We start from the raw sequence: 12300 nt of genomic DNA, 5'->3' as shown, positions 1-12300 counted from the left end.
CAGCAGCTGGGCGGGGGTGATGCCATGGCAGGGCAGGGACAAGTCCACAACCCTGGAAAGGTTTCAGTGGAAACAAGGAGACATCCACCCCAAACTGGAGGCAGAATTGAGGGCAGCCTTCCCTGCCGGGTGGTTTCTCCTCCAAACAAAGGCTGTGTTTGTGAGCAGGGTAAGCAGCTCAGCTCAGCGAGGTAACACCGAGCACCTTGGCAGGCTGGCAGCACATCCTGCCTGCTCCCCACACACACAATAGGCAGCCCTCGCTGCCAGGAAAAATGAAAGAATCAGCAGCTCTGCTCCAAAACAAGGAATTCACAATTAGGTGATAATTTTCCCTTTAAAAAGGTTTGCTTTTCTAACGCTCACCGAGACAAACTCCACAGAAAATCCAACTCCAAGGTGTTTCAGGACCACTCCTGCCTGTTTGACCTCAGGGTGATTTTTGAAAGGAAACCAGCATGACTCAAGGTAAGCATCAATATTTTGAAGTGGGTTTCAAATGTTCAGAAATAACACAGAGAACACTGTCAGGTGTTAGTCACACTCACTTTCAGTATTAGTATTTAGGGAACACACACACACAACCAGCCAGCAGCATGACTTTTAGTTTACCTCCTATCCTCATTTTTCACCTGAATTAAACATGTAAGCTTTTGTACATGCATTACAATTGATTTATTTGTAAATTTGGTGACCACAGATGTTTCAGTGATGCAGAAATCCCAGCAAAGGCTGCTGTTTTGGAACTCACCCATCAGCTGCAACTCCTGTGCTTCCAGTCCTTTAAACCACCTCCAAAACAGTGATTTCAGTGATCCAAACAGCTTGGAGCTGCACAACTCCATTCAGGTCTCAGTGAGTGGATAAAGGAAGATTTCTGCTGCTTTGCCTTCCTTCTTCACGATCTCCACTGAGCTCCCCATCAAACCCTGCTTGGTCACTCACTCTCCAAGCCCAGCTTTGATCTCCTCCACCTCAGCCCTGGGGAGGCAGAGCAGCCTGCAGGGACATCAGCAGCAAGGAGAGCAGGGAAACCCATGACAGCCTCCTCACAGGAGGGGATTGAAATTCCTGCCTCTGTGAAATGGATCCAGGGCTGATCTCTGGAGCAAATTTAGCTCTGGAGAACAAACAGCTCAAGCCAAATCCTATTTTCAGGCCACTCTCTGGAGGGACAGGCACTGCAGCACAGCTCCTCCCAAAAACACGGAGTGCTTTTAACAGCACATCTTGGGAATTGCAGCAAACACGCTGCAGCTCAACAAAAGCACTGCCAGCTTCAGTCTAACAGAGCTGGGGAACATCACTCTGAGCACTGCAAATCTGACGTGAATTTAAGCTGAACTTTCTACAGGGAAAAAATATAATTGTGGTCTAAAAGTAGAAGCTCATTTACAGCAGTTTTGGTTGGGGGAAGGAAGCAATGTTGCATTGAGCAGCCTGATGAGTCCAACAGCCTGTAAACTTCTGGGTTGATATAAAAATAAAAACTTAAAATTCAGTGCTTCCAATCACCTGCTAGCCCAGCAAATCAAACACTGACTGCTCTTTCACACCAGGGACCAAGCCACAGCTATTAAAGCTCTCCCCATATTCTTTTTGACTTTGAAAAACCCCAAACCTCTGTCAGGCAAATAACAATGTGACTTCTTTTAAAAAGTGCATTTGATTGGTGAAACTATTAATAGCTTCTGAAGGAAAGGCAAAGTGCTGCTGCAGGGGATTAACATTCTAACTGCTCAAATCCAGGCAAGGTCAAATCCAGCAGTGGTCTCATGTTCTGCTCCCCAAAGAAAAAACTACTGTGACAAGCTGTCATAAATTAGTGACCAAAAAAACCCGAGAAAAACTTGTTAAAGGTTTTGGTGGAGCTTATCAAATGATGATGTATTTCCTATGCTTTGCTTTTTCCCCCTTAAGTACTACAATCTACATTTCTTATGCTACACTTTAATACACAACTTAAGCTTTCCACACATGTTTATGTTTATTAACATAATTTATTTTAAAAAAGTAACACAAACTCTCCACACCATGTCTTGGTAAGTGCTTTTAATATTTAACTGCCAGGTATTTATTTACATTTAAATTTTATTCTCACACCGGGTCTCTCCCTCCCTCCCAAGCAAGCAACCACCTCTTACTTAAGCAGAATCGTTTATGTAAAATTAGCTGGGTACAGTTCTGCTATAAGACACAGTCCAGCAGAAAGGAAACCTAAATAATTCCTGAATTGTTATTCCTGAATGCCAGGTGTAATTTTACAACCCCTGTGTGCCAGAACAGGGATTCCTGTGCTTTGGGCCACAGCAGCAGCTCCAGGTGAAATTTAAACCTGGGCACCAGGAGCAAGAAATGATCCTGCAGCACCTGGGGGCCAGCACTGCTCACCTGAGCCCTGCAGGGCACCCAGGTCAGTGCCAGCCCCACTCACCTGAGCCAAAGGCCATGGAGCAGGTGCTGGACTCCTCCTCACTCCATTCCCTACAATTCCTCCTTCCAGGGGGCCCTGCATGAACCATTCCCCATCCCGAATGTCACCTGTGTCCTTACAGCCCTCCCTGCAATCACATCCCATGAAATCAACTGGTTCCCAGTTCCCTTGGCCTCTCCTCGGACTGGGGAAGGCAAATCTGTCCCTTCCAGCAACAGCAGCTACTTAAGATCAGCTTCAACCGATCCCAAACTGCAGCCTGGGGCCAACATTTCACTGCCACGAGGTGACAGCAGCTGGCAGAGGAGGTGACACAAGTGGCAGTGTCCTCCTGCTGCAGGTCCCCGGCCCTGCAGGAGCATCCCCAGTGCCTGCAGCTCCAAGGACTGGCAGAAAAGGCATTTTCCAGTCAGAGAGCAGAGGTGTGAGCCCCAAGGGCTGGGAGAACAGGAGTGAAGGCAGGTCTGAGCACACAGCTCAGGGCTCTGGAACAGGAGGGCTCAGGGATATTCCCTACGTGTGGCTTTGGCAGCTTGCACGTCCAAGGGAGAGCAGTCCCCTTGCCAAACCACCTGCTGACAGGAAAACTCCTCCACATGTGAAAAGGGAATTTAAAAAAAATTACCAAAACACCCTCCAACATCTCTCCTGAGCTTCCAAACAGATCCTGGTTTTCACTCCAGCCATGAGACAGGTGGATTACCACCAACTCAAGACATTTTTAAGCATTTTAATGATTTCTTTTCCCAGAAGTCTTGCATTGTGAGTTGCTGGAAAGAACCCCAAAAAGCAGCACTGCCTTTTCCACAGACAAGCTTTTTACAGGACAGACGTGTCTGAATAGGAAAAATATGCACTACAGGAATGAACAAAATTCACTGAACTGCTGAAAAAACCCTGGAAGTTTTTTTGCATATTGGGTTGTTTTTTTCCAACTTTGACAAGACAAGGGGGAACAGCTTCACACTGACAGCAAATAGGTTTAGATCAGATATTAAAAATAAATTCTTTCCTGTGAAGGGGATGAGGCCCTGGCACAGAACACCCAGGGATTCAATGGCTTCAGCTTTGCTTAAGTGTCAAGAAACTCCAGCCTAGAAGTGATGATTTCACCACAGGTAACACTGCTCTTTTTTAATGTATTGCCCAGCCTGATCTATTTTAAGATTAAGGGGATTCACAAAACTTGGAGAAGGAACCAAACAGAATCAACACAAGAAGCAAAACAAGGAAATGCAGAAAAGGCAGAACAATGAAGCAGGAATAGAAAGTCAGGCAGCAAAAAAGGAGCTGGAAGCATGGAAACAACAGCAAAAAGGCTGTAAGGGAATTCAGAGATCTGGAGTTATATAAAATCAGCTGGGGACAAACCAGGGATTATTCCCTGTGCCCAGGATTTCACAAGGGAGCCTTTACGCTGATTTCCTGATTAACAATTAATGGCTGAGCCCTTGATTGTGTTTCTGCAGGAGGAGGAGAGGCCGTGGCAGCCCTGGGATACTGGTCTGGACACAGCACACACAGAAAACACCCAGACAACACCCAGAGTGCCCAGGACACACACAGACAACACCCAGACAACACCCAGAGTGCCCAGCACACAGACCTGGTTCATTCCCACCCCCACGGCTGCTCTGCCCTTCCAGGATGAAAGTGAAACTTAAATCATTCCCTGCATTTGTGACCAGGAATCAGGAGCCTTGCTCTAATCCAGGTTTATGATCCTGCACTTCAACACACGTCTGGACCTGCTGTTATAAAAGCAGGATTACTTTAGCTTGCTGCTGTGTTCCTACAAAAACCAGCAGCTCAGAACACTTAATCTGCGTGTGAAATCGCTCTGCAGCAGGGCAGAGCAGCTGAATGCTCAACCCAAACAGAAGCTGCAAGCTCAGCTCACACACTGATTTCTCTGTGTGAGAATATCAGTATTTTAACACCTTCATTTCCGACAGAAAATAGAATTTTTAATCTGGGGATTGATGTTTCCTAACAATTGCTTGATGTTTATATGTGAAGAGTCCACATTTGAATAACTGCTGTACTTTCCACAGCCATATCTCAGCTGTGACTTTTCAAACTGCCTGCAGGACAATTTATCTTCTAGAAACCGGCTCACCTTTGAAATTAATCTTCCTGTCACTGGCTAAAGTAGCTTTCTCAGCCTTAAACGTGGAGGATGTGCTACCTGTGTGTACAACAGCATTAACAGCTCTCACCAGTGACCTACCTCGTCTGTGCAATATTCAGCTGTACAAGCTATCACTTATCTTTTAATTCATTTTAAATTTCACTCTGGAAGCATCACTGGGACCTTGAGAATCAAGATCTGATCACTGGGATCAGTGAGGTGATGCACACAAAAATTTCAGTGCAGCAATGTGGAGCACAGGACAATTTGGAAGGCAGAAGGAAAAATTGCTCCTCTATTGATCCTTGTGACCCCAAGGCCGTCTTGGCCATTCTGCACCCCTTTGATTCACTCCCCTGCGGTGACTGCAGGATGTCCCTGTCACTCTGCAGTGCAATTAGCTCTCAGACAACAATCCCTGTCCAGGAAAACAGGCTCCACCTCGGGCAGAGCAGCGCTGTGACCTCACCCAGCTGGCCCAGCTTTGAGGAGCTGTTTCCTGGTGAGGAGCAGCAGTGGCCAAGGAGAAGTTGCACAAGAATCCCGACTGTCCTATGGATCAGCCACGGAACAGCAACTGCAAACTCCACGGTTCTGAGGATATTTGGTTCCTAAGGAATAGATTTTAATTAAAACCACAGAATCTTGGAAGGGTTTGAGTTGGAAGAGACCGAGGTTAAGTTTAAACTTTAAGACTGGTACCAACAACAGTGAGCCTGAAAAATGAGGAATCCAGCAGAGTAATCTGTGCCAATGTCACCAACTGCTGAAAGGCACTTGGTTCTCAATTCCCAAAGCAGGCTTCCTTACCCAGTTTAACTGGTGTTTAATCCAACTCCCAGCTCCAGATCAGAGCTGTGCCATGGCAGCTGCTGCCTTAAACAAGGCCCAGTATCATGGGCTGGAGGTTCTCCCAAATGCCAAAAATTGGAGCTACTTCATTTCAGCTACAATTCCTTTCTTTCTAGAAACCGTGCAGAATGTCAGAAAACATTTCTAACACACGAAAACATTTTTCATTTAATCCCTTCCTAAAAAGATCTTGTTATTTGGCATTTCAGCATTGCTAATACAATGACCTCTAACAAGCAGCTCTGGCCACAGATCCATTATCATAACCTAAAAATACCATGCAAGTGTCTAAGAAATATATTTGCTTTCTTCAATTCCAAGTGTATCCCATTACAGCATCAGGCTGAAACAGACTGTTACATCACTGCTGGCTATTTTAGCAGATCAAATCATTACTATTTCAAGATTTTGACTCTGAGCACAACCTGATATTAAAATAATTCACTCTGAAGAACCTCCATCAGATCAAGTCAGAATCAAAGAATCATCTGTGATGGGGATTACTTTGTTTATATGAATAAATATCAGGAGGAAAAGAGGCACCTTCAGCTGAGCTGCCACTAAAGCAGATTTAGGTGTACTTTTACCTCCCTATCCTGCTGTTATGTCAGACACCCTGGATGCACTAACCCCTATGGGCAATAAATATCCCTTCCTTTGGACAATAAATATCCTTTCCACTCCTGCAGCTCCCTCTGCTCCCCCAGGAATGGTGACTCAGGCTCTGGTGATGTGCTGTGACAGCAGCACGGTGTGCCAGCTTTGGCACTGCCCTGCACCTCAAACCCTCCTGAAAGCACCTGAGAGTCACCTGCACAGGAGGAGCACACCTGAATCTTCATTTTAAGGCATTGTAAGACCAGGCTCTCTGGAGACAGAGGCTCCCTTTATCCTCACACAGCCCTGACCCCTGGCAGAGCAGGGAGCCTGAGCTGCTCCAGGCAGAGCAGATCCCACGGTGTCTGTCTGGATTGTGAATATTTTATCAGCCCTCTCATCTGTTTCATCAAGCAGCAGCTCCAACAGAGCCAGAGGAGAAGAGGACATGCATGCAAGAAGGCAATTTATACTACCCAAACCCCCCAGCCTGGAATCTTTTCATTTCTTTTTCTGCAACAAAAATCTCAAGTATTTTACCCACTGCCCACTCAGCACCTGACACACAAGTGGGACACAAAGTTATATAGTTACTTTTTTCTTTTCACCAACAGGCTTTAGCTGGTTCCTACTGGAATTCACAACTTTTATTATTGACATCAGCAACATTTAGTTTGTTGTTTAATTTTCTCTGGGAAAGAGAAGCTTTGGGGTGACTTAATTGTGGCCTTCCAGCAGCTGAAAGAGCTGACAAGGAAGATGGGGAGATGTTCCCAAGGAGTGAGCAGGACACAGGGAATGGCTTCCCACTGCCAAGGCAGGTTAGGTGGGACACTGGGAAGAGCTGGGAGCACTCAGGTGGGAAATGGCACCCACAGGATCCCTGGGCATCACACCCTGGGCATCACACCCTGCCCACGTCACCGCTCCTGGACCTGGGCAAGGCATTCCCAGGTTTCATGTGGTCTGGAAGCAGATCACAAGTGATGAGGCTTTTAAACTGAGGGCTGAGCAACTCTTTACTCATTGATTTCAAACCTGGTGCTGCCCTTGTAAGGGCATGAGAAAGAAGCTGATTAAAAACACAACAGCATTTCTTAATGTCTAATATTCAGGATTCTTAATGACCTGGACTTTAAACATGAGATCATCTTGCCTATGAGGAATTAAAGAGATCCTGATAAACTCATTGCCTTTACAAAGCCAAAAGGAAACACCAGAACTAGGCCAGAATATGTTGTTTTCTTTCCTGTTCACAGTCAGAAGCTCTGGTCCTAGCAGTTCAGCCTCGGGGGTCTCTGCACCCAGACTGAACAGTGGAATAAACTCACTACAAAGCCCTGACCTTCAGTAAATTCAGGTCATTGTTCCTTTGGCTTCAGCAATCTGCTTTGAAGGGGACATTAACAGACATGATCACAAAATTCAATCTAGACCACAGCTTGGATCCAGTTTATAACATCCATTTCTGGAATTATTTCTATAATCTCTGGTTTGTGACTGTGACAACACAGTCCCAAACCCCTCCACTGGTGCCAAATCTCACCACAAGCAGCAGCCCCAAACTGAACCCATAACTGCTGCCTGTTTTTTCTATAATTGGAAGTTTGTCCTGGTAGAAAAATCCAACTCCCAAGCTGCACAAGCCATTAGATTGTGTCAGAGATCCCCAAAGGGTGCAGGAAACAGATAAATGCACTGATACCAACAGGGAGGCTCTGCTGACCCTGCTGGGCTAACTGAGCTCTTTCCTTGCTCCCATCCCACATGGAAATTCCACATTGCTGAGTTTTGTGCCTGTGCAGAGCCCCCTGAGCCCCAGGTGAGGAATATTCTCCATCTCCCTCCAGCCCAGGCAGCTCCTGGCCCCCAAACTCAGTCCCCCAGATGTTGATTCTCTTTATTCCCTGGGCTGCCATTCCCCACCAGTGCCTGACCTGCAGCCCCAAACCCTGCTCAGGAACAGCATGCCCCTAATTAAACATCCCCCTAATTAAATCCACTCAGACTCCTTTAAACCCGTCATTGGATTCAGCTGCCATGCAGAAAGATCTAATGCAATTTCCTAATTAGAGACCTGGAACTTCATTTGGAGATAAACAGGAAATGCTTAAGATAACGATTATAAACACTGAAATGAGATTTTTCTTTTCATGAGCACTCTGATGGAGACAAATGCCAACCTGCAAACTCCCTGTAAATATGAAATATTTCCATGCTGTTTACCACTTTTTCAAATATCTCTGCCAAACACAACAAGCAGGGCAAGTAAATAACACCCAGCAGATTTAACTTCTATTAAAGGATGTTTGGCTGAGCCAGAAATTTTCAAGTACTTCGGGTCATATTCAATTTTTTTCCCCCCACATAAAACCAGAACAACATTAAAGAAGAAATTATTTGATATTAAATGGCACTGGAGGGTTAATGTTATATTGATGGAAGTATTGAGAGAGATGGATGCTCTCTTCTTTTACCACCCTGGACACTTGAAAAAACGAGTTTCAAAGTAGTATGAACACAACATGAAGAAGCAGAAAAACCTTCCTTAAGTAATAACATGCAGAACAATTCTGAGAAAGACAAGAATCAATGGATAATGCTTTAGCACAAAAAAAAAAAAAAAAAAGGAATAATTTGGACCATCTACATTTTCCATGAACTATTACTAGAAATTATTGCTTTCCAGCAGGTTTTCCATGTACAGATAAATGCAGGCAATATTTCAATAATGTACAATATTTCAATAACAGGCATTTTAACATAACTTACTTCAATGCAATAATTATGTTACAACTCCAGTTCCAACCCAAGACTCACACATTGCCAAGGGGCTTGAAGAAACACTAAATATAGTTCAGCACAGTAACTTTTATGCAGGACATGAGCTATTAAAAGCCATGTTCCAAAACTGCTGGTGAGTCACAGCAATGCCATGAGTACAGGGCCTGGAAAAACCTATTTGTACACAAGGAATTGTATTTGGGCAGTGGGAAACGAGCACAGAAGCTACAGCAAGTCAGACTCTTGCATAAAACCAGAGCCTTCTGAGGCCCTTTGTGGGCTCTTCCAGATTTCTAATTAGTCAGAGCTGCCTGTCCCTGGTTTAAATTACTGCCAGAGCCTCAGGGCAGATCGAGTATCTCTCTCAGCAGAAGCAGTAAGAAAATCCACCTGTGTGATCTGGGGTGACTTCAGCACACCCAAACCTCCCCAGCAGTTGTCTGGAATCATTTTTAATCAGAATGGTACTCGGGGATTGCACCTCAAGGATGAAGAAAGAACCTGATGGCAACAACAACAACAACAAGAGCAGCACTTGGTCCCCAGAGGCTGGAAGCCCAACTCGTGGAGATTGTCACAGCCTGAAATGTCATTAATTACCAACCTGAGCTCTGTAAGCACACAGCACGATCCAGACCTCTCCATGGGCTCATTCCTCATGGAAATTACTCAGCTATGCAGTTCAAATGCTTATTAGTGTATCAGTGCAAAGCTTTGATGACAATAGCTCTGAACATTTATTTTCATTAGGGATGACTGCAGCTATAAAGGAGAATATTCCCAAGCTTCTAATCAAATCTGTCTCCTTTGTAATTTACAAAAGGGCACGGAAACCAAGACAAGCCCTTGTAGGTACCTGAAGAATTACTTTGCTGACATCAAACATAACATTTAAATTCCTGAGTCTAACACTCAGGTGCTGTGCTGGAGCGAGGATCTGTTCAGGAACACCCCAAGGGAGCACAACCTCACCTCCCCAAATCTGAGCCAGCACGTCCTAAACCAGCCCACAGCTGCCATTTCCAGGGCTCTGTGCCCAGGCCAAGCACACACACAGCTCTTCCCAAGCCCTGGGCATCCCAAGAGATGAGGGTTTAGAGGAATTAGGACAGAAATCCCATGAATATGAAAAAGCAATCCCAGCACGTGGCCTCTAAGGAATCACAGGCCACCTGGAATTCACCAAGTTCAGAATTAAAGTCATCCCTTTCTTCTCCACTCCCTCCCCAATTAATTTTGTTTTTAGCCTAACTAAAGCTCCCCAGCTGTTTGCAGCTGGATTCAGGATGCAGCTCGAGATAAAGTCAGCTCTGAGTTTGTTCCTCTGGGTGATCAGCCCTGGGCAAGATGCCACTTTGTGGCAATGCATTAATCCAGCTCAACTAATGATTTCCTGGCAAGCCCTGCCTCTGCTCACCTGTCCCAGCCCTGCTTTTTGGGAATTATCCTGACTGGATGTGAGAGGCTTTAGGATGCCAGGAGCACCAACTGGGACTCCCAGTTCCCTCCTCCAGCTGACAGTGTCCTGACAATGTTGTGATGCCACCTCCAGTGCCAGGCTGTGTCTCAGTCACCTGGCCCAAGCTCTGATATTTCATTTTTTAGGTTCCTCGGAGCTTGTGTTGCTCCCCTCAGCAGCACTGACAACAAATCTGTCCAATACATGAAATATAAAGTCCTCAGCAGCAGATTGAACACTTAAGGCAGCCAAGAACATCCATGAGATAATTGCTGCAAAATATTTAACACATCTATTAATTATTGTGGAATCCTGTTCCACTGAGCTAATCCCCTCTTTAATTAGTTTCCTACATGGATTTCATAACTCCATATAATTCTGTCCATGGACTCACAGGCTTCTCATAAACGCCATTCCTTGGCTCTGATGGAGCTCTTGCCCATCTTTTGTTATTTCCCCTCTGAAGGTGTCACTTCCCTGATGCCAGCTGTGATGTTTGGGGTGCAAGGCACAGGATGGCAGCCCTGGCAGCTGCCTGGCAGAAGGGCAGTGCCATCCCTGCCTCATTAAGGCACCAACCCCACGGTGCTGCTGCTGCACACCCAGCCCTGCTGACCCCAGGGCAACGAGGCTGCTCCTCCACACCCCAGCAAGCTCTGAGGGAGGGAAAAAGCAGAGCAGGAGGAGAAATCCCTTCCAAACACAGAGCCAGGGAACACAGCAGCCAGGCAGGGATCAGCCCCGGGGGATGTGACCCCTCTGCACAGATCCCAAACTCATCTCCCAGCACTGCTTCTCGTGGGGAGCAGCTCCTTCCCTGCAGGCTCCCCATGGGCCAGGACCTTCAGACACGGAGCCATCACCTCTCCAGGCATCCACACAACCACAGCGATCCTCCTGGGCAGGACTTGTCTTCTCATGCAGTCCCAGAGCAAAAAAACTAATTAACGAGTGTACCACCTCAACAGAACAGAATACAACCCAACAGAACACACAGCACTGCCTGTGAGATCCTGCTGAGTGTTTGTCACGTCTTCTGTGAGTCCTGCAGAGCTTCTCAAACCAAACCTAAGAGCCTCGGCCCTGACACCTGAAAGTGAAACCTGTTAGAACCCATCCCTATTCTGGGAAGCAAAATCAGGCCCTGAATGATTACATTACTTCAGGAATGCTTACCTAGCACAAGAAATGTGAGCAAGATGAAATCATCACAATTAATGAATATCAAACATATAAAACCACATGGCTCAGTGTCATTTACACAGTTTTTAATGAGAACCAACGACAGCAGTGTCTGCATTTAATGAAACCCCTGGGTGAATGCCCAGGCTGCCAGGGCACCCCAGACTCCGCGGCACGGGTGTGTGACAGGAACCTGCCCAGACACCACACCCCAGCACCCTGCAGCCCTCACCTGCACCAAAGGCAAAGGTCAGTGCCAGCCTCCCCACCCACAGCTCCCATCACAGCTCCACACGTTCCACTCACAGCTGCAGCACCAAGCACCCCGAGCTGCTGATCCCGCTCAGTACAACCCGGATTACTCCAAATTCCACTCGGGATTTGGAGCTGTGGGGCTGACACGTGCAAACAGCGAATGCCAATAATCTCTCCAACAACGTAAAAAAAATTCATTGATTCATATGAAACAGGAACGAGAGGACAAGGTTGCTTGGGAAGTTGTTCCCTCTTTAATAGCAAAACAAACCTATTAAAAAATCTCCTCCTTAGGCTTTATTAGCTGGCACACCTGCCCTGGGTTGTGTGGGCTCCAAGGAAAATAAACACCCCATAAAGGGAGTTACTGGAAAGGAGGACACCAAGCCATAAACTCAGATAATAAGTTTATACTTTCAGTATCAGTACAGACTTTCATTTTTTAATCTCAATATAGGAACTGATTTTCACCTTGAATCTCTACAGAAAGCAGAAGGAAGTTTCTGCAGGGAAGAACTGACTTCTGCTAGAAAAGCAGTGTGGTGACATTTGCATGTTTAGCTCAGGGACAGCTGCAGGACACTTCCCTGTCTGGGCACAGATTTG

The 12300-nt window shown here is 46.1% G+C and overlaps 1 protein-coding gene across 12 annotated transcripts in view; it reads right to left on the bottom strand.

Annotated features, from left to right (window-relative positions):
- ARHGAP17 (Rho GTPase activating protein 17) overlaps positions 1 to 12300 on the bottom strand; it is a 39984-nt gene that overhangs the window by 27080 nt on the left and 604 nt on the right. Inside the window, exon 1 of one of the 12 annotated variants that reach the window (XM_088174176.1) lies at positions 752 to 1100. The exons of the other annotated variants lie outside the window; for them this stretch is intronic. The gene's annotated coding sequence lies outside the window, so the exon portion shown is untranslated. Of the gene's footprint in view, positions 1 to 751; positions 1101 to 12300 lie in introns of those variants that run through there. 12 annotated transcript variants of the gene reach the window in all.

This window comes from Sturnus vulgaris, chromosome 16, assembly GCF_052056855.1.
Source record: "Sturnus vulgaris isolate bStuVul1 chromosome 16, bStuVul1.hap1, whole genome shotgun sequence".
Classification (NCBI taxonomy): Eukaryota; Metazoa; Chordata; class Aves; order Passeriformes; family Sturnidae; genus Sturnus; species Sturnus vulgaris.
This window is presented reverse-complemented; position numbering and strand designations above follow the sequence as displayed.